Genomic DNA, 19,306 nt, shown 5'->3' with positions numbered 1-19,306 from the left:
AGTAATTTTACAGAGCTCTGGTATATAAGTATTGAAGTGTGAGGGTTTTTTTCAGAAATAATTTTGTTTCTTCAACTTTTCAATTTGTGCAGCAGAATGAGCCAGGCTGATAAGCAGCCCATAAAACCAGGAAGAATTTAATACTGCTTTCTCAATGCAACATAAAGTCATATTTCCATATGTGCTGTCAGTACTTGAAACTCATTACTGGAATGAAAATCAGACTGCCTTCTACAAAGACAGGTGTTACAGGTAGAAAATTAAATAAATAGATTATTTTCTGCTTTAAAAATATGACAGTGGTCCCATATCAATCACACACTAGTTTGGAGATCATGTAAAATAGCAGAAATTGTTTTCCTAATATATAGGATTCCATTTTTTTTCCCCTAGACATACTTTGAGGCATTCAGTATATAGTATATTTCCAGGTCAATATTAGTAAATTTAAGAAAAATACCCATATTGAACAATAGAAGGAAAAATTAAGATCAGAATTTGAATTGATGCACATATGTATTTATCAGTTTATTTATTAGATTCCTACAAAGGAAAAACAAAAAAAAGAAAAAGAAAAAAAAAAAAGCCAGCCATGGTTATTCCACTTCACAAAGGTTAGGATATATCTTTTCTTCCCAAGCCAGCAGAAAATTTTCAAGATTCACAAAATCAAAGAAGAGAAACGTGATGGCTACAAAAGCAGATAATGTGCTGAGCTTTTTTTTTAGGACTCACTTCAAGACATGGTGCCACAGCACAATCCACAGGCCCCTCTATCCCATTTGCAGAGAAGGGGCCAAAAAAATTAGTGTTACATCAAGGAGCCACCTATATGGATAATTTAAAGATTCAGAGCAATTGAGAAGGGGTTCTGATCATGTGAGTATCAAAAAAAATCTACCAAAGCAAGGTTAATGCAAGTACGCCCCTCCTTTTGAATCCTATGCTAATTTTCTTTTCAAAAATGGCAGGTTAAGAGGATAAATGCTGACAAGGGCACTCAGAAAGTTTCATCCACGTCCAGAAAAACACTCAGCTGGAAAAAGCCTTAAGAAAGCCTGAATGGCACCCGGAAAAAAAATTATCTGATGTGAACATAAAGTCTTCTCAAGGTGGCTTAAAAGTTGACCACAAGAGATTACAATTATCCAGGTATTATACCTAGCACAGAGGAAAATAGGCTTTCAGGAGTTGTCACCTTGAGGAAGTTCAGCTCCAGCTTTCTGATTAATATATCTGTAGTGCAGCCAATGCATGGGCCTTTAATAAATCTGATTATTACTGTATCAAATAAAAGGCTCATTTATCAGCCTTTTTTGTAGCTTGGCTGAGCTCACACGCATGCCCATGGAAGTTAATCACACACAGAGCTTGAAACAAAACAAATTGGTTTGTTCTTGCTGGCGTAGTAATTAGGGCAAGCTGGGACAAAGGAAAAACAAGGGTTCAGAGTGTAAGCACTGATCCACAAAGGAAAAATGAAACCAAAATTGTCGTTGGTGAAGAACATTATTCAAGTTAAAAGCTTGCAATTGAGCAGAAGTTAGTTTCTTGACAGGCAGTCAGAAAAACCTAAAATATATTTAAAAGGCATGGATATTTCCTGGCCATTTACAAAAAGTAGAAGTAAGACGTTAGTTTTTCAGATGGGGTTTGTAGGCATTTTGTTACAGGTGTCCAGCACGCAACAAATCTCCCAGACTGTGCTTAGCTGACATTTGAATGTGTTTGTACAAAGAAATGCCAACATATGGCCTCCTGATTGCTCTGCCCCTCATGGATTGTGTGCTGTGTTTTCACACTAGCTTCGAGTCTTTTTCATCTATGCTCTCTAAAGTTCTGAGCACCACAAAAACCTGAATTGGGAAACTTCAGCTAAGGCAAAATGAGAGAAGATGAAACAAGACCTCCAGGACAGAGCAGCAAAATCAAATGGGATGAGATACGGCTGCAGGCTGGGTGCCAGAAGTCACCCTTCACTGATTTTGAGATAAAACCACTTCGCTTTCCTCAGCTGATTTCCACTGCTATCCACAATCACTTTTTAAATTTTCTGCTGTATCAAGGCATTTTCTGTGCCAGGAGTTTTGGGAGAGCCCACAGGCCACTCCATCTCCAGCAGAATCTTGCTTTTGTGGTAGCCAGTCCTCATTCCTCCTTACCTTATTTTTCACTCCAGCAAAATATTTCATCAAATTGTGCTCATTCAACTGGACATCTCAAATTCTTCCACCAGCAACCCATTCACTTTGTTTTTTATTACTGCAACATGGAAAAATTACCAGCAAAGAACTGAAGCTGTGCTCAGCTTTTGGGAGCTTCCACAACACAGAGAAGGTAATGCTGGCTCAGAAAAGAAGCAGGTAGAAAACTGGCAAAATGTTTTCCTTTTTTCTGTAGAGACTGCCTTTCTTCATTCCTTTTCCATCACTGAGCTCAGGTTATCATATTGATTATCAAGTTTTTTCTTAATATTTGAAAAAATAACCAATACCACCCAATAACTATTTTTATTACAATTGATTGATTATCAAGTTTTTTTCTTAATATTTGAAAAAATAACCAATACCACCCAATAACTATTATTATTGCAATTGTTAGTAGTAGTAGTAGTAGTAGTAGTATTAATAGTATTATTAATATTATTTATACTTTCCATACTCACACTTGCCTTATAATTAATTCTTTCTACAGTTTTTTGTGATTGATAAACATTGCCATCCAATACCATCTTTTATGCATTTTTTTACTGCCTTAACAGTAATCTGCTAAAAGATTTTCCTATATATGAAGTTTGTTTTTTAAAAGTAAATCCCAGTTCTTGTGCACAACATACCTAAAATTTCAAAAATCATTGAAATCATAAATGCAACTGTAAAGTTACCAGTCAGCCTCTGCTTTATTCATCTCTCCTTCTCTAATTGTGTATAAAGGTGGTGCACAGAGTCCTAAGTGATGAAGTACAACATTGTGCACTGATGTGAGGCAATTGAAGGATCCAGAATAAACTTCTGGAGTTGATCCAGCCCATCCTTTGACCCAAAGCAGGTAACTCATAGTAAAATTGTTACTATGACTGCTCATAACACTTTATTTTTGGCTCTTTTACTGCATAAAGGAGAGATGCAGCATTCCAAGGTGAGTTATAACTGTGTTATAATAAACAGCTCAGTGGTCCTTCTCTGATCACTTCAGCCTCCCTCTGTTTCAGGTTCCCTGCCATCTGTTGACTGCAAATTTCTGAAACAACCTTCCTCCCTTTCAGAACTTTAAAAGAACCAAGTAAAGAGAGATCCCACAAATTATCCCCAAATGAAAAGAGTCCACCAGTCTGAAGAAAACTTGCAAAAACAAAAAGAAATTCTGGTCTGCTCCTTGGAGGTGAATGATTTAGGAGTAATTTTTGTTTAGATGCTGTGCTAATACATTCCCTGGTGCCAGGAAGAGGTGTTCACAAGAAGCAGCACACCAGCACACATATTTATGTTCAGAAACACCTGGGGGATTGCTGCACCTTTTGACAACCACACACAACCCAAAGGCAGTGAGATATCATGGTGCCAAGCACATGCAGAGCACCTGGTTTATAAAGCTAATAAATAATGTGATTTTAAAATTGTGATAACAAACAGTCCATAAGCAATGTGGCAGAGCTGACAAGCACAGCACAGAAAGCAGCTTGTTTTGAGTAGGACTTATGCAGAAATAATCGTTCACTCCCTGCCTGAATTTTTCCCCTCACCTACTCAATTCTCAAACTCATAGTGTGGTTAAATATTTAACTGTACAGGCACTTTAGCAGTGTTGGGAAATGAAGATAAATTGCAGGCACTGGCAGCTATTTTGTCCATTCACAGGGCCTGTGATGGAGAATATTCAGCTTTAATTGCACCTGCACGAGGACAGAACAGCAGCCAGCCCTAAGCACAGGAGATGTCCTCGATGCACATTGCCAGCAATAAGCAAATAACATATCTGTGGGATAAAAAACCTCATTTAGGCAATACTAATCACCAGCTGTGTGCTTGCAGGTAGTGAAAGCCCTCTGAAATAATGGGCAATCACAACATGTTGCCAGGTGTGGAATAATAAAGTTCAAAAGCTACTTTGACGCCAACATTTTTATTTTTATTTTTTCTGAAATGTACTGTGTCTTACTTCCTTGACATCCTGCAAAAAAACCACAATGATCCAGCAAATTAGCTGGTGCCACTTTTGTCTTACACTGATAGTTTGTCATAGTATAGGTCTTTCTTTTCTTTTTTCCTTTCCTTTCCTTTCCTTTCCTTTCCTTTCCTTTCCTTTCCTTTCCTTTCCTTTCCTTTCCTTTCCTTTCCTTTCCTTTCCTTTCCTTTCCTTTCCTTTCCTTGAATAATTTCTTAACTTCCTCTCCTCTCCTCTCCTCTCCTCGTCTATGAACAGCTTTACAAGACAAAAACAGAAATATTAACCTTTGGAGTGAGTTTAGTACCTATTTAAACAATGGAAATATTATATTTTCCTTCACTTTTTCACATTATATGCATTGTCTGGGCTTTATGGTCTCTGTTCAGGCTCAAATTGATCAGCAGCTTTAAAAAATTTGCCAATAATCGTGACTGCATTGTGCAACATTTTCACTTTTTTCCACTGCCTACATATGCAGTGTAAAAATCTTGTTATATGAGTGAAGTGGAAAAATAACAACCCTGTGATTCTGTGGTGGTTTTTATTTGGCAGACTAAACTGTTTATGGTAGGTTTAATTATTATCTGTCTATCTATCTGTCTGTCTGTCTATTTTTCTCCAGAATTTTCAGATTTTCACTGTAGTTTATAGCTACCCACTTCTCTAAAATTATCAATAACCTGAGAAAATTGAAAAGTTCTCTGGTGTGACCTGGGTGATAAAACTGCTCTCTTGCCCTCTGATCTGAAGAAACTGGGAACAAACTACAAAGTTTGGAGTGACTTTGTTAAGTCATATTGTACATACAGGAGTTTTAAGGGTTGTATCACTGGTTTTAAGTAGTTAGAATCTGTGACAATATCTACCAAGACAAAATATTGACTTTTATATTATTTTATTTTTTAAGGTATAGATGCTGGGAAAAATACACAAGGAACACATGAGGTGATTCATGCATTGCTGCACCAGTGATTGTCTCTACTGTAAGGTACTCCCCATCTTAAATCCTGAAGAAAAGCACATTTCAGCTGCATTTCACAATGACCACAGTAGATCTGACGTGGCATAAAGCAATAATTTCACAGATCAAATATCACCTACGTACTAGCTAACAGTTTCTTTTCATTTTCTCTTTTTTTTTTTTTTTAAGGAAATACTTTCAATTATATTTATTTTATTTCTAAAGGCAAATAAAATTTCTGAACTAGCCATTATAACTAAAAGAAATGTTGAAAGAATAAATGTTTTTCCCTCTTACATTAAAGAGCTCTTAAGGATTAGCTCTTTGATCTTCAAACATTCTCCCTTCAAAATAACTCTGTAAATTATATCTCTTGTCTCCTGAAATTCATCATCCTGTAATTATTTTTATTTTCCACAGAAGCTGGCTGTAGGTTCCTGACACCAAACTGCCTGTGACACATTGCAAAACCGATTTTACATATTCTTTGTGTTTCATAACTTTCCACCCAGCATTAATGAATTGGCTCCAAAAGAGAAAAGTAATTAGGCAGTGTAGGTGAATGTTCAAAGGTGATAAAGGTTCAGTGCTGTTTGTTAAGGGATGAATCCACAAAAAAACTAAGAAAGGCACAGAATGAGGTATCTAAATAAAAGAGAGAAAAAAAAAAAAGGTCACTAAATTCCTAAAGGCTTTTTTTGGCTGTGCATTAACTGTTATTTCTTTTTGCTGTATGGGAACACCTTTAGTCTGAGATGAAAAACACAGGGAACTGGTCACAGACTGGCAGGGGTTTAAAGGCTCTTTTTGAGAGATTAATCACAGAGTAAGACTGAGCCACGTTGGCTGGCAAAATGTCATTTCCCATGGTTTCCTGAAAGCTTTTTTATCAGGTTAGGAAGAAGGGGGTTCAACCTCTGCTCTGCTGGAGCCTTGGGCAGCACCACAGGACACTCCTGCTGGAGCTGCTCTGAGCTGGGGCAGGATTAAATGGTCAGAGGGGTTGGGATATTTGTGTGCCCTTCTCCTCACCCAGTGGTAATGTCAGCAAGTTAAAACTTACTTCTCTATCACTTCTTTTTATTTTGGGCTGAATAAAAGGTTTCTGTGGTTTTTACAGGTAGCTTACACACTTCTTTCATGCTGAAATTCCACTAAGTCCAGGATTCTCACTGGCAGGTTTATCCACAAGCTGCTTTATGTTTTACCAGCCCAAATCCACCTGTTTTCCACCTGAGCTGAGATTCCTGGTGCATCAAAGGAAAATAAGCACAAAAGAAAGAGCAAAAAACCTTCTCTGAATTTCCATACCAATAAAGCTGCGTTTACTCATTCCATTGCTTTTGGAACTGTAAATTGAATATTGGTATCATCTTTAAGACTCATGGCAACATTATTTAAGCATCTCTGTAGCAGTTTGTACTCTTTCCTCACCAGAAGGAATTGACTGTATAACTGTATTGTCTCTATGTCTAGATTTCTCTGAGACAACACTTAAGGGACAGAATGTCTATTAGTTCCAGCACATTCACAAAATGGGTTAATATTTGGTATTTTTGGGAAAAGGCTGACATTATTTTAACACACACTAATCAAAGGGTGATAACTAGAGTCTGGAAAACTGTTTGTGGAAATAACTTAGCCACTTACATGGGCTGCAGTATTGGAAGTGTGCATATGCTGTAGCAAGCTTTGTACAATGTGGACATAAAAGGGGAGGATCTACTTTAAAAAATAACTTTGGAAGATTTTTGCTAAGCAAAATCCATACACAGAATGGACAGTAAGGACAGAGCACTGAGTGAGAAGGGGTGTATGAACATTTTCATATTTTCTCATTTTTTATTATTTGTCTGTTATTTTAAGCACTTATTTCTGAGCTCTCTTTAGCACCATGTTGACAGCTCACCTATTCCTCTGCAGTCCTTAAAGAAAATAGTGTTGACCCTCCAAGGAGAAAAGGAGAAATGCTCAACATCTTTTTCTTCTGATATTTTCAGATCACAGGAAATGGTAGAAACTCAAATTAACCTTAAAAAAAAAAATTGTTCCCGGCTCTCGTCAAGTAAAATGAAATTTTGTGGTATCATCATGGAGCACAGACTGCAAAAATCTGTGCAAGGACAAAGAGGCAAAGAGACTTTGCAATGTTCTCATGACTTCAGCAAATTAGTCCTGACTATTGTAAAATTGGAGGTGTCTTAATCCTAACAGCTTCTTCCCTCACAGGTAAAGATAAAGCAGATTCCAATTTCTTAGAGAAAATCACAAGTTTTTCCATTAGGGTAGATGGATTTGTCATATCTGATTCCATCCAAACAGGAGTTCTGTTCAAACACCTCTCCAGGTTACCAATTAGGCACCACTCTCTTTTTTGAGAGCAGCAAAATCAACAGTTCCTTGATTGCATCACTCCTTTGCTAAAATATACAGATTTTTTTTGTATTAATACTAAGAAATAAATATAATTTGGCTGATTCAGAGCATGCAAAACCCAAGAAAAACTGCTAAAAACCCCCATGACTTAGAAAGGATAAATTAGAAGATCACTCATGTAATATTTATTTTATCTATATCAGTAAGAAATATATTTGTTATTCTACCTTTGCAAAGGTGTTCGAAATAGCTGAGAATGAAAACAAGTTTGTTTCTCATTTGGGGATTAAAATATTCTCAGACATTTAGGGTCAGTTTGTGATCTCTGGAGGTTTTCTTGTGCTCTAACCTGCGAGAGGCTGAAATATTAATGGTTAATGATTCAAATAATCAGCCCTTTGCCAGGGCTGCTTTGCTGAGGTTGCGTTTGCATCCGGAAGCTGAATGGCAGGAGGGGAATTTTTGGGTGTGATATGGTAAAAACTCTGATCTGCATAAGAAGAGACCAGGGCTGAGCATCCACAGAAGCCCACAACTACCTGGGGTTTGAAATCTTTCCAGTTTTCTGTTGCCGTGTTTTTGTAGATAATAACCAAAGTGGCTACATACCTCCTTTCCATTGTAAACAAATTGTTCTACAATAAATTACCACACATATAAATATATACACTCACACCTGCCATTAAATATCATTTCAATCCAATCCAACCCATGTGATTTTTAAACAACAACCTCATTTACCCCACCTCCAGGTTTGGGTTGCAACAACCTTCTCCCACTGTTTAGGGGGAACTTCACAGCAGAAATATTCACAGTTTTGGTGCTTTGGATGTGGAAAAACCTTTTCCATGAGATTGTCTCCAGAAGTTCTTGTTAATCCAGTCATGGGTTGTATTGTAATTATTTTCTCTGTGTTCTTAGTGATCTCTCTTCTGCTTTCACTATTTTTTGTGAGCTGTTTGAGGGAGTTTGATAGTTTTTGTTCCATAGACTGGCTGCTGGATATCCTTGCTATCTCCCCCTGCCCCAACACCCTTCAAATCAAGACAGAGATGTCTGACTTCACCTTGTGAAACACTGAAGTGGCTCGTCCACTTCTGTCCTTCATTTCTCTCACTCAGCTTAAGTCACGAGTGGGTGTAAGGGAAAAAAGGGAAAAGAAAGAACATTACTAAAAATCATAAGCAGAAATAATCCTTGCACTGATTCTCTTTAGATCTCCTCCTGATTTCTCACTGACCTCTGCAGATTGTTACTGTATTCTGACCTATTGACCACGGAAGAAAATGCTCACCTCTGTTGTCTTGTGTTCTAATGTCCATTTAAAAAAACCCAACAAAACAAGCAAATGAAAAAAACCAACACCAACCAACCAACCAACCAACCAACCAACCAACCAACCAACCAACCAAAAAAAAGAGGCAGAAACAACCACTAAAAACACCCCACCAAAAAAAAAAAAAAAAAAAAAGAAAACAACAACATCAACAACTAAATAAAACAGCAACAAAATAACCAAGAAAACCAAACACAAACTGCAAGAAAAATTAAAAAACCCACACCAAACTGTCAGGAATTCACACACTCTCTTTTAATATTTAGATGCTACAAGTTGGCTGCAAATGGATTTATTGATGTGAAAAGCACTGTATTTTTTTTACCTGCAGGCACAAATGGTGGCAGCTAGTCCTCAAAAAAGGGCAAGAATTTTTTCTACAAGAGTTCATTTAAATCCTATTTTTTTCCACTATTAAGGAGCTGTCTTTCTCTCTCCCCTTTTTTTTTTCTTTATTTTTCTTTTTTTTTAATAAATCACTTTTATTTTTCCTCACCAGGAAGTTTAGATTCACTAAGACAAAAAAGCATTACTAATGCACTTTCAAAAATTAAGTGGCAAGAAAATGAGCTGGGTTTCCAAAGGTAGATTCTATTAGAGCTGTCAAGAGGGTATAACAATGCAACTGCTATTATCCTGGTATTGTAAGTAATATGTTATTCTTAAAAATTATGTCTAATTGTGGATGTTTTGAATATCAGCATCATTACTTTTGCCTTTCTAGCTAGCACAGAGAAAATTGAGATTAAGAAAAATATTAATTTGAGGGTATTTTTCCCCTGGTTTAGTCTTTGTTGAAGAATCACACACATTTCAGATAATTATTCATTTCCATTATAAGTTTATGGGTGAAATTCTTTCAAGTGGGACCCTATTTCTAGAGTAGCTTTGTCTTCATAAAAAATTAAGTGAATTATGAAGTGGGGAGTCTGATCATTTGCAAATCGAGGCTGTGAATGCAGAGATTCTGCCCTAAAAGGTGTTTTTGAAATATTTTCCTGCTTACGTTTGTCCTCTTAATTTAAAAGGAAAAAAAAACCCCTCAAACAAATAAGAGTTCCACATTGTAAGATACAGAATAAATTAGCATTATGCTTAGAGAAAAAACTTCATCTCTGACAAGGAAGGTCTTGAGAGAAAATTAGATGGCCATTAGTGTGTGAATTCTGTTTTCAGAGGCTTAAATCATATTTGCAACAAATTGATGCCTCCCACCTTTATTTACCAGTTCCTAAAAGTGCATAAAACACTGGAGATCTTTTAGGCTAATGTTGCTTCCCACTTCAAACTACTCACATGGTCAACCATTTATTTGGAGAATATTAAATTTAAAAAAATTTAAATCCCATAAATATTTTTTACAAGATAAATGCAAATATGTAATTTCAATATAAAATTTTCATACTCCCCCCCACAAAAAAAAAACCCAAAGAACAAACTAAAAAAAGAATCAGCAAAAATTAAAGGTATTCGAATGTTATGTGCATTTGACTATGATGGAATATAATGAATTGGTGTCCCCAGATTAAAGTCTGGAGAACATTAGTGCATGTTTATTGATTTCTTCTGATGTACATGAGAAATATTCTATCAGGTAATACCTTTAATCTTTCATTTTTGCTATTCTATCAAATGGAAAGCCTTCCTTCCAAGAAGACATTTTCTTTTTTGGCATAAATTAAACTTTATACAGTTAAGAGCAAAAAGTTAAAAATTACTTTATATTTAGATAATTACCTGGATGAAATAAAAAAAAAATTCAAAATTCTAAAAAAGAAATAAAAAGGAGGGAACTACATGATTCACCTGTTATTGTTTTATTTTAAGGCAAACTTTAAGAAAATCAAAACTTCTTTACAAAGCCTTTCATTTCTTGATTTGTCTGTAGGCCTAGTTAGAAACTTTCTGTCAAGAAGGATTTCTATTTTCTGCAGTTAGCAGAGGGAATATTTCAAATGCCACTGTTCCCTTTTTAGATCAGTTTTCATGGTTTTGGAAGTAATTTTTTAAAACTACAGTGATTTCCATTTTAACATTTCTGCATTAATTAGATGAGATGGTGACCATCATGAGCCTGACTGGACTTCTTCCTCAGCACTTTCAAATCTGAATCCTAAAGATTTCTGTGAACTTGGGTTTCTGTCCTCTGATAACTCTTCACTCTCGTGACTCCAGATTCCAGATCTCTGAATTTCACTTTCCCATTTTGAATGAAAGAGAAAATTTTAAACACTCTAATTTTTTAATATATTGCCAGGACTTATTTTCATATTGTATCAATCAGAAGATAAATTTAAAACCATAATAACAATAATAAATTTCAAATATCATTGTAGTGAAGGAGGACCTGTTTCATGAGGGTGGGGAGCATCTGCTCTGTGGTGATGGCATCCAAATTTTAGCTGTAGTAGGTTAGACAGAACACAAATAATTAATTGAAATTAACCTTTGGTTATTGTACGCAGTGCTTGTATAATTAACAGAAGCTGAACTATAAACTCTCTATGACAGCAGCTGAGTTTAACTGGTTATAAAAGCTCAACTCTAAGCAGCATTTTTTGTTTTTCATTAATGCACATACTTTATTACAGGTCCTTTCTACATTGTTTGCTGCACAGGTTTTCACACTTCACAGTATGAATATTCTTGCTGTACACATTCTAATTAGGAAGGATGCTTAAGACATCTGATTATAAGTCAAAATCTCCATGGCTTTGAGTAATTTGGGTCCACATTTCACTGGTGCTCTCCTGGAATGAGTAACATTTGAGGCAGAAAAGGGAATAAATGGGACAATGTCCTTTTTTCAGGTCAATTCAATAATGATATAGCAATGAAAAGACCCAAAAGAACCTGAAGGGAATTCTAATATAAATATGTGGAAGATAAAACTGAAACAACAGCATATACAAGATTCATTCTGCTGAAGCCATCATCCACTTAAAAATGGAGCTGGGAAGGTCATCACCTGTATAACAGTACACTTAATTTTAACAATTGAAGCAGATACATGGAACCATGGAAGAAATGAGAGCTTGAAAGGCAAATCCACAGAATGTAGCTCTTCAAGGAAATCAAATCTTACTATTACCATATTCAAGTGCTTGAAAAATGTCAGAAATCAGGATGCTCTGTAAGTTCTAACTTTTGAATCCATACCAAGCAATTATGAATAATAGCTTCCTCTTAGAAGTAAAATGAAGCCGTTTCTGAGTCAAAATTGTGAAAGGATTTGCTGAAGTATACACAAAAAGTAATATTTTAGTGATAGTTCAACAGCATTCAATAAAATTATTTCCATTTCCCACTCACAGCACTGTAACCTAATGTTAGGAAATTCTGTCAGGAGCTGCACAATTACTCTTGTGATAAGATGTGAAAAATCCATCCCAGTGTTAACAATTGATGCTAGAAAAGAATTTCCAAGAAAGATTTCTGACATAGTAATAGTTTTGGACGTAACATTTCTGCTCATATTACTGGTGTTGACTAACGTAAAATATCATTTTATAGTTCTTTTGTATGGAGCCTTTGCTCTGATGTGTTGTTAGGAAAATAAAATAGAATAAGTACATAAAGTAAATGTTTTAACTTTTCTGTACATTTCTTAGACCACACTGGAAAACTTCTATTTTTTTTTTCTATCACATGCTTGATGCTAAAAAACAAAGCAGTAAACAAACAAATAAACCACTCTTCAAACATCCCCTGATTCTTAGAATAAAATAGAGTGGAAATATATTTCCGTCTTTGCTGAATTATGTGTTTAGCTCAGTGAGAATCTCCAGCACCTTAATGAAATGGGAAAGATATAACCTTCATGTTTTAAGTGTAATTTCCTTAATGACATGAAGATGTGCTCAGATTTGGCTAAATTATGAATTTCCGGAACTCACATAATCAAAAAGTTTGGCAAATGCACTCAGCTGCTACAGATTTCTGAGGTATGACAGGGGACTGCTGTTCATCTTTGTTCAGCCACCCTTTAAATTCATTCAAGTGCCAATTTATGACTCCCAGTTTGTAAATAGAGCTTTCATTCCAATTATATAAAGTTCTCCTCTTTAAAAGAAGCCACATGCAGTACAACCTGTGGCACATTCTACCTGAATAATTTTCATAAATTGTGGAAACACCTGCGTGTGGTTAGCCAAAATAACCTTTTTCTTTTTGGTGGCAATAAGCAGTTTCAGGAAACAGAAGTGTGGGGGAATTTGTGAAACACAGATTGACCTTTCTGCTGTTTGGTTTCCACCTGTGATAAATCAGAGAGTGTCAAGTCATTCTGAAAGAGGCAAATAAACACAGGACACAGGGAAAATGGAAAATAACTCCAGAAAGAACAAAAATGCATTTTTATTAACCTAAAGGGCTAAAGTACTCAGATTCAGTTTTAGGGTTTTAAGGATATGTGGTTTGGTGCAACTCAGAGTGTAAAAAGGAAAAGAATTTCAGTAATTTCTATCCCATTGAGGTTTTGATCCAAGGATCTGGCATCCTGATAATTTTGACCAAAAGCCAAAATATGCTTGTTTAAAATATTTTATTGTAATTTTTCCAATTACATTATATTTAATTTGGGCTTCCAAAATCCCTGAGGATAGGTTTCATTTTTCCCACAGAACTGATACCAAACCCTTTTCTTTGGATATCAGCTGAAGCAGGAAAACACTGTTAGAGCTGAATCATGAGTCAGAGAAACCAAATTAAATGCTGACTTCCTTCAGGGGTTATGGTATCAGAGAATTACCTATTGACTTGGACAGCCTCATGTGTTTTCAACTGAATTTACCTTACTTTATGCCCTGTAGAACAGAAAATTCTCCAGGAGATTGTGCCTGTTTCTGATCTGACTGGATATACTACTTTTTTTCTTTATAAAACTGTGTGGAATATGAATAATAACTTAGATAGACTTCTACGTGTTCAAGAAATTGTATATGTATTTGCCTGAATATGCTGTTTCTTCAGTTTTATCTTCTAAATATTTATATTAAAAATCTTTTGGGCCTTTTCACTGGTATAACGTTATGGAATCAACTTGAAAATTCATTAAATTAGAAATGGTTGCATAATATTTTTTTTTTAATTAGGAATTTTTTCCTTAACTTCCTTGCCTGGGAAGAATTGTTAAAGAAAAAGTTTTCTTCAGAAGTATCTTTCTACTGAAACGGGAACTACTGTTGATAGAATTGAGTTTAAAAGGGAGTTTCTGTGACTGAGACATCCCTGGTGTGAGCAGCTCTGTGCTTAAAATGAAGTTGAACTAATTTTCTATTTTAAGCTGGTAATTTCCCTTACGTGTTAAGATTATACTTCAGGAAATATAATTTTTTTTCCATGAACCCTTGAAAAGATATAAACCCACACAAAACAACAGAAATGCATTCTCCATCCCTAACAGCATAGGTACTAATTAATTTCTGTGTAGAACAATTTCAAACTTAGGATGTAAAACAATCTTACACAAGGAGAGGTCTGCATCGTGGTTAACAGGAGAAAGCCTTGGCCTGTCTGAGCTGGGATAACTCCTGGCAAAGACCTGGATTTAAAATATAAGAATCACTATTTGCTGTTTAGCAGCCTAAGATCTCAACAGAAACAGCTAGACTTGCTGTTTTACAAAATTGTGGGTAATAATACAGAAAATAAGCAAATTTCAAAACAAGCAACAGAAAAATCGCTGCCATTTAAACAGGAAGATGCTGCCTTAAAACAAGGAGTGGCAATGCTCCCCCTAAATGAAATCCTTATTTAATCAAAATGGTATCAAGTATAATGTGGGGTTTTTGTCTTATCAATTCTGACTCTGAGAATGGAAAAAGCCCAGCTACAGCTGAAGCATTCAGTGCCCAAATTTAGTGAAAATATTTTCAACTTCTGGACTGTAGAAGTCCCCATCTCTGCAGGTCAGCCCAGCATTTTTGTTCCTCCAGCTCTGTTCCTCCAGCTTCTTTTGGAAATCAACATGCAGATGAAACTCAGCCTGCATTAAAAGCAGATTTCAGTGTTTTCTCATGAACAGAGTGTAGGTAAATACCTGAAGTGGAGACGCCCGTGTGAATCCTGCCAGGAATGTCAGGACACCACACAAAAATGTTATTTAAGGGAGGGTTTGCAGCTCACAGAACAAATTTAAATGAATGATGACATCCCTTGCATAGATTTATTGTCTCTGTGGGGTTTTTATTTTACTTTTTATAACCATTCTACTGTAAGTAATTTGTAGGAATCCATCTCACTGCTGTGTGTGTACTTTTGTATGATTCTGCAACTCAAAAAAAACTCCTGAAATCATTTAGTGTCTGCCCCAGAAATTTAAATTGAAGACTAAGTTCCCACAAGAAAACAAAGACCAAACTGCATTTTTAGTCAGGGCATTTTCCAGCGGAACAAGAAGCACTGTTTGATGTGAGATAAACTGTGATCATTTGCATGAATAAAAACAGTGTGAGTGCGATTATTGCTCCTGGATGTAGAGATTGATCCATTACAAATAATAAGGTCTCTTGGTTAGAAATGCATTTTTTAAAGCTCTTTTCCTTTTTAGTAGGGTTTTTTTTTTTTCCCCAGCAAAAACCTTACCTGAGTATTGTTTAGCAATTGCAGGAGCAGTAAATATGATCATATGCTGGCAGAATTATTGGTTATCAGTCATTATTTTCTGATGGGTTAATTTTCACTCCATTCCCCCTGCTCACTGATGAGAGTTTTCACTTACTAACAATTCAACCCCTGATTTTACTGACCTACTGAGATTTCTATTAAGTTGCTGTGAGTACAATTCCTTCTAGAAATGACCATATGCTGACTTAATATTATCATTATTAGCTTGCAGATATAGTGGAGCTTACATTCCTTCATTGCCATGGCCTCTCTAATTTTATGTATCCGCCCTTGACTTACCTCATACAAGACTCTAAATCAAAGCTATTGTTTGTTCTACCTTTTTTTTTCCTCAAAAAAGAAAAAAAGTTACATAAAAGGCAGTGTTTTAAAAAGAATCCAAGAAACAGTCAGACTTTAGTCTTCACAAGGCTCAGAAATGTCATGTATAATGCTCCTCATATAATATAAATCTTCCAATCCTCTTTCTGCAATAGCCATTTAAATTCAGAAACAAAATGGAATGTTGAATGATGAACTCTGCTTTGACCAACTCCTCAGATTTGTCTTTTCTACAATGTTAAAGCACAACAATGAAATAAGGAAGGGAAATAATTTTGGACCAATATGCAGACTTTGGATTGGTAATGTCTGCTGATTCAAAACACTTTTCTGTTTACAATCAGTACAAAGTTGCAATAGAGAACAGATTATTTGTGATATTAGGTAAGATCTGTTCATGCTTCAATAATTGAGAGAAGAGATTTAAAGTTCTGTAGTAGTAAATTACTGAAACCATTTTATTTTAGAGCACCTTTTCCAGTACCTAGTCTTTTCCTTCACTTTGTAGCTCCAAATGTACTTTAAAGTTACTGTACTCAAGAACCAAAAAAAAAACCCCCAACCATTATATGTCGTATTTGGCCTTAGGGAATAATCAAAATACAAATAAATAAAGCATTTTTACACCTCCTGGTTTTCATAAATGTTGAATTCATTGAGCTGTGAAAATCAGACCTGGTATTCTGAAGTCCAAAATTAATTTAGGAGTCATATTTGAGGCCTTATGATTCAAGTAAGTTTAAATCGTTGGGATTTGGGGTTTTTATAATCATTGGGATTTGGGGTTTTTATAATCAGGCCATATTCATTGCTCAAGATTCAGCTTCTGCAAATACTGAGCATTCACATTATTTAACTTCCAGAATTCCAATAGAATTGTTTCTATTAATAGAGCTGTGTGAGTAGATAAACATCTTCAGAACTATGACATAACATCCAAAGACCTGTAAGTATACTAACAAGTTTGGAATTTTAATAGTTGCCTTTCAAACTTCAATAGATATTAGTCACAAATGTCTTTGTATAACTCAGACCTCTGTTAACCTTCATTTCTGTAGGCAAATAAAACCCCGAAATTAAATCACATTAAAGCTGTAAAGATTTTAGGGGAAAGTTTCCTGTTGTCCTTTCCATGAAACTGAAAATCATTGATATGTCTGCTTTGGGAAATCTAATTCCATTGATATATTAACAGAATTCAGTTCCACTTTTTTTTTTTTTTTTTTTTTTTTTTTTTTAGTTGCTTATCTGTTTAGATTCACGTGTACATTATATTGGCACACATCTATATTTTTAATGTGTTTTAACACACATTCTTGTTACACTGGTTTGGAAACCACCATTAATTGAATCTGATGAGGTAGTGCTAAATATTTGGTTTTCTTTTCTTAAATGGCATTTCTACTTGTCTTTTAGATATTTGAAAGTTTCCTGCCATTTTACAAGAGGAAAACCACAAAATTTTGTGATTTCTTTAACAAATCCTGTTTTTCATTTCAGTATTTGTCTGGGAGAGGAAAACTGCACCTGCACTTTCTTCTTCTCAGAAATTTGCTGATATTTTGCTACAAGGTCTCAGCATCTCAGGCTTCTACAGATCAAATCCTGGTTTTCATTTCAGTATTTGTCTGGGAGAGGAAAACTGCACCTGCACTTTCTTCTTCTCAGAAATTTGCTAATATTTCTGCTACCAGGTGTCAGCATCTCAGGCTTCTACACAAGGATTTGAAAGTTTTTAAGGCCCCATCTAAAATTTGCTTTTCAAAGAAATACTTCCCCGTGGTCTAAAAACCTCAATATTAGACTTCCACTGTAAAAGAGTAAGAGAACAACTTCAAGCAAATCAGGGATTTTGGTGTTAATAAGAAACTGAAGAAATTAAAACATAAAAGAGCAAGAAAAAAATTAAAGAAAAATTTAGGCTGTTCATGGAGAAATATCATATCAAAGAACTCTTTTCAGACACTTCCCAAATGGAAATTTCAAATGTGTAGAACTTTTTAAATTTACTTTAGAGAGAGCAAAATGTAATGAGTATATAAAAAGAATAATTTTGCAGTGACAGAATTTTATACAATTCCCTCTAATAGAGTTGATTTTTTTACTAATATGTTTTTTAAAAAATTTCTAAAATTAGGAAATGGTTTATTTATTTATTATTTTTTGTCTGCATGGGTTTGACATGAATATGCAAGAAGTTATGTAAAGATGTTATTTACAGACAGCCAGTAGCTTTCAAGAGAAATTTAAAATAAGAAATAAAATAGATATAATATGGAGACATCTTTAAAGATTAACACCTAGATTTAGATGGAAGAGAAAATAGTATTCTGATACTGGTTTTATTTTAAAATGTCCAATTTAATGTGCAAAAAAGAGAAGTTCAGATCTCTAAAGTGTGGTTATTTGAGTTTTAGAGTTTTATTAATTGATACTGCAATCTATGTCTCCTTTATGTATATTTCTTATTCTTCTGATAAATTAAAACCATCAAAAGTTCTTCAGAGCCTCTTGAGGTTTTTTCTTGGTTTGAGTCTTTTTAGTCAAAATTTCAAATTGGAATGCACGTATATAACAGAGGTGCAATTATTTGAAGGAGGAAAATATATCACAAAATAATAATTTTTTAAAATTATAATTTCTTTCCTTATCTCTAAAAAGGAAAACTCCACAGCCCATTTCTGGCAGTATTTCATGCCACTTGAAACAGGAAGAATTTTATGAGGGGAAGGAGGAGCTGGGAGGGCAGCCTCTGGTAGATTATCTCTCTTGTAAACTCATATATTCTTTCTCAAAAAGGAGAAATGCCTTACAGAAATACCTGAGTGTCTCCAAGTATCAGGACCTCAGGATAAGTAATGCAGAAAAGAAAATATCTGATTTGGCAGTTATCTCATTTTCTAATTGCAAGTTCTATATCTACTTTGATTTTGCCAGGGTGGTTTTGTCTGGGGTTTTGGTTGTTTTGTTTTATGATTTTTTTGCTTGTTTGCGTGTTTATTTTTGTGGTTTTTTTAGTTCTGGGGGGTTTGGGGCTTTTGAGGGTTCAGTTTTGTTTTGTTTTTTCTTTGGTGCTTTTATTTGGTTTTGGTTTTGGGGGGTTTTTGGTGGTTGGTTTGTTTTGGGTTTTGGGTTGGGGGTTTTTTTGGTTTTTTGTTGTTTTTTTTTTTTAGGTTGGTTGGGGTTTTTTAACTGTTGTTTAAAAATCACATTGTTCACTCAGAATAAGATGAGCTGAGCCTGGGTGATGATGGGAACCATTGACCCAAACAAACTGTCTGGGCTGAATTTCCTATTCCATCCTACCAACTCTGCTGTCTGTTACCACAGGTGAAGAAAAAAAAAATGAGAAAATATGAAAAAACTAAAAAATATGGGAGATGTACAACAGCTAGAATTTGGTTCTTAAATTAAAACTGTGTTTTATTTCAGGTAAAATCCACATTCCCATTGCAGCACAGCTTTGTCAGAAACAATGGAGGTGAAAGTTTCTGTGAAAAGGACTAAGGTAGAGAGGA

This window comes from Passer montanus, unplaced genomic scaffold (genome assembly GCF_014805655.1).
Source record: "Passer montanus isolate IOZ18808 unplaced genomic scaffold, ASM1480565v1 scaffold97, whole genome shotgun sequence".
Classification (NCBI taxonomy): Eukaryota; Metazoa; Chordata; class Aves; order Passeriformes; family Passeridae; genus Passer; species Passer montanus.
The sequence above is the reverse complement of the archived record's forward strand: the minus strand, read 5'-3'. Positions refer to the sequence as shown.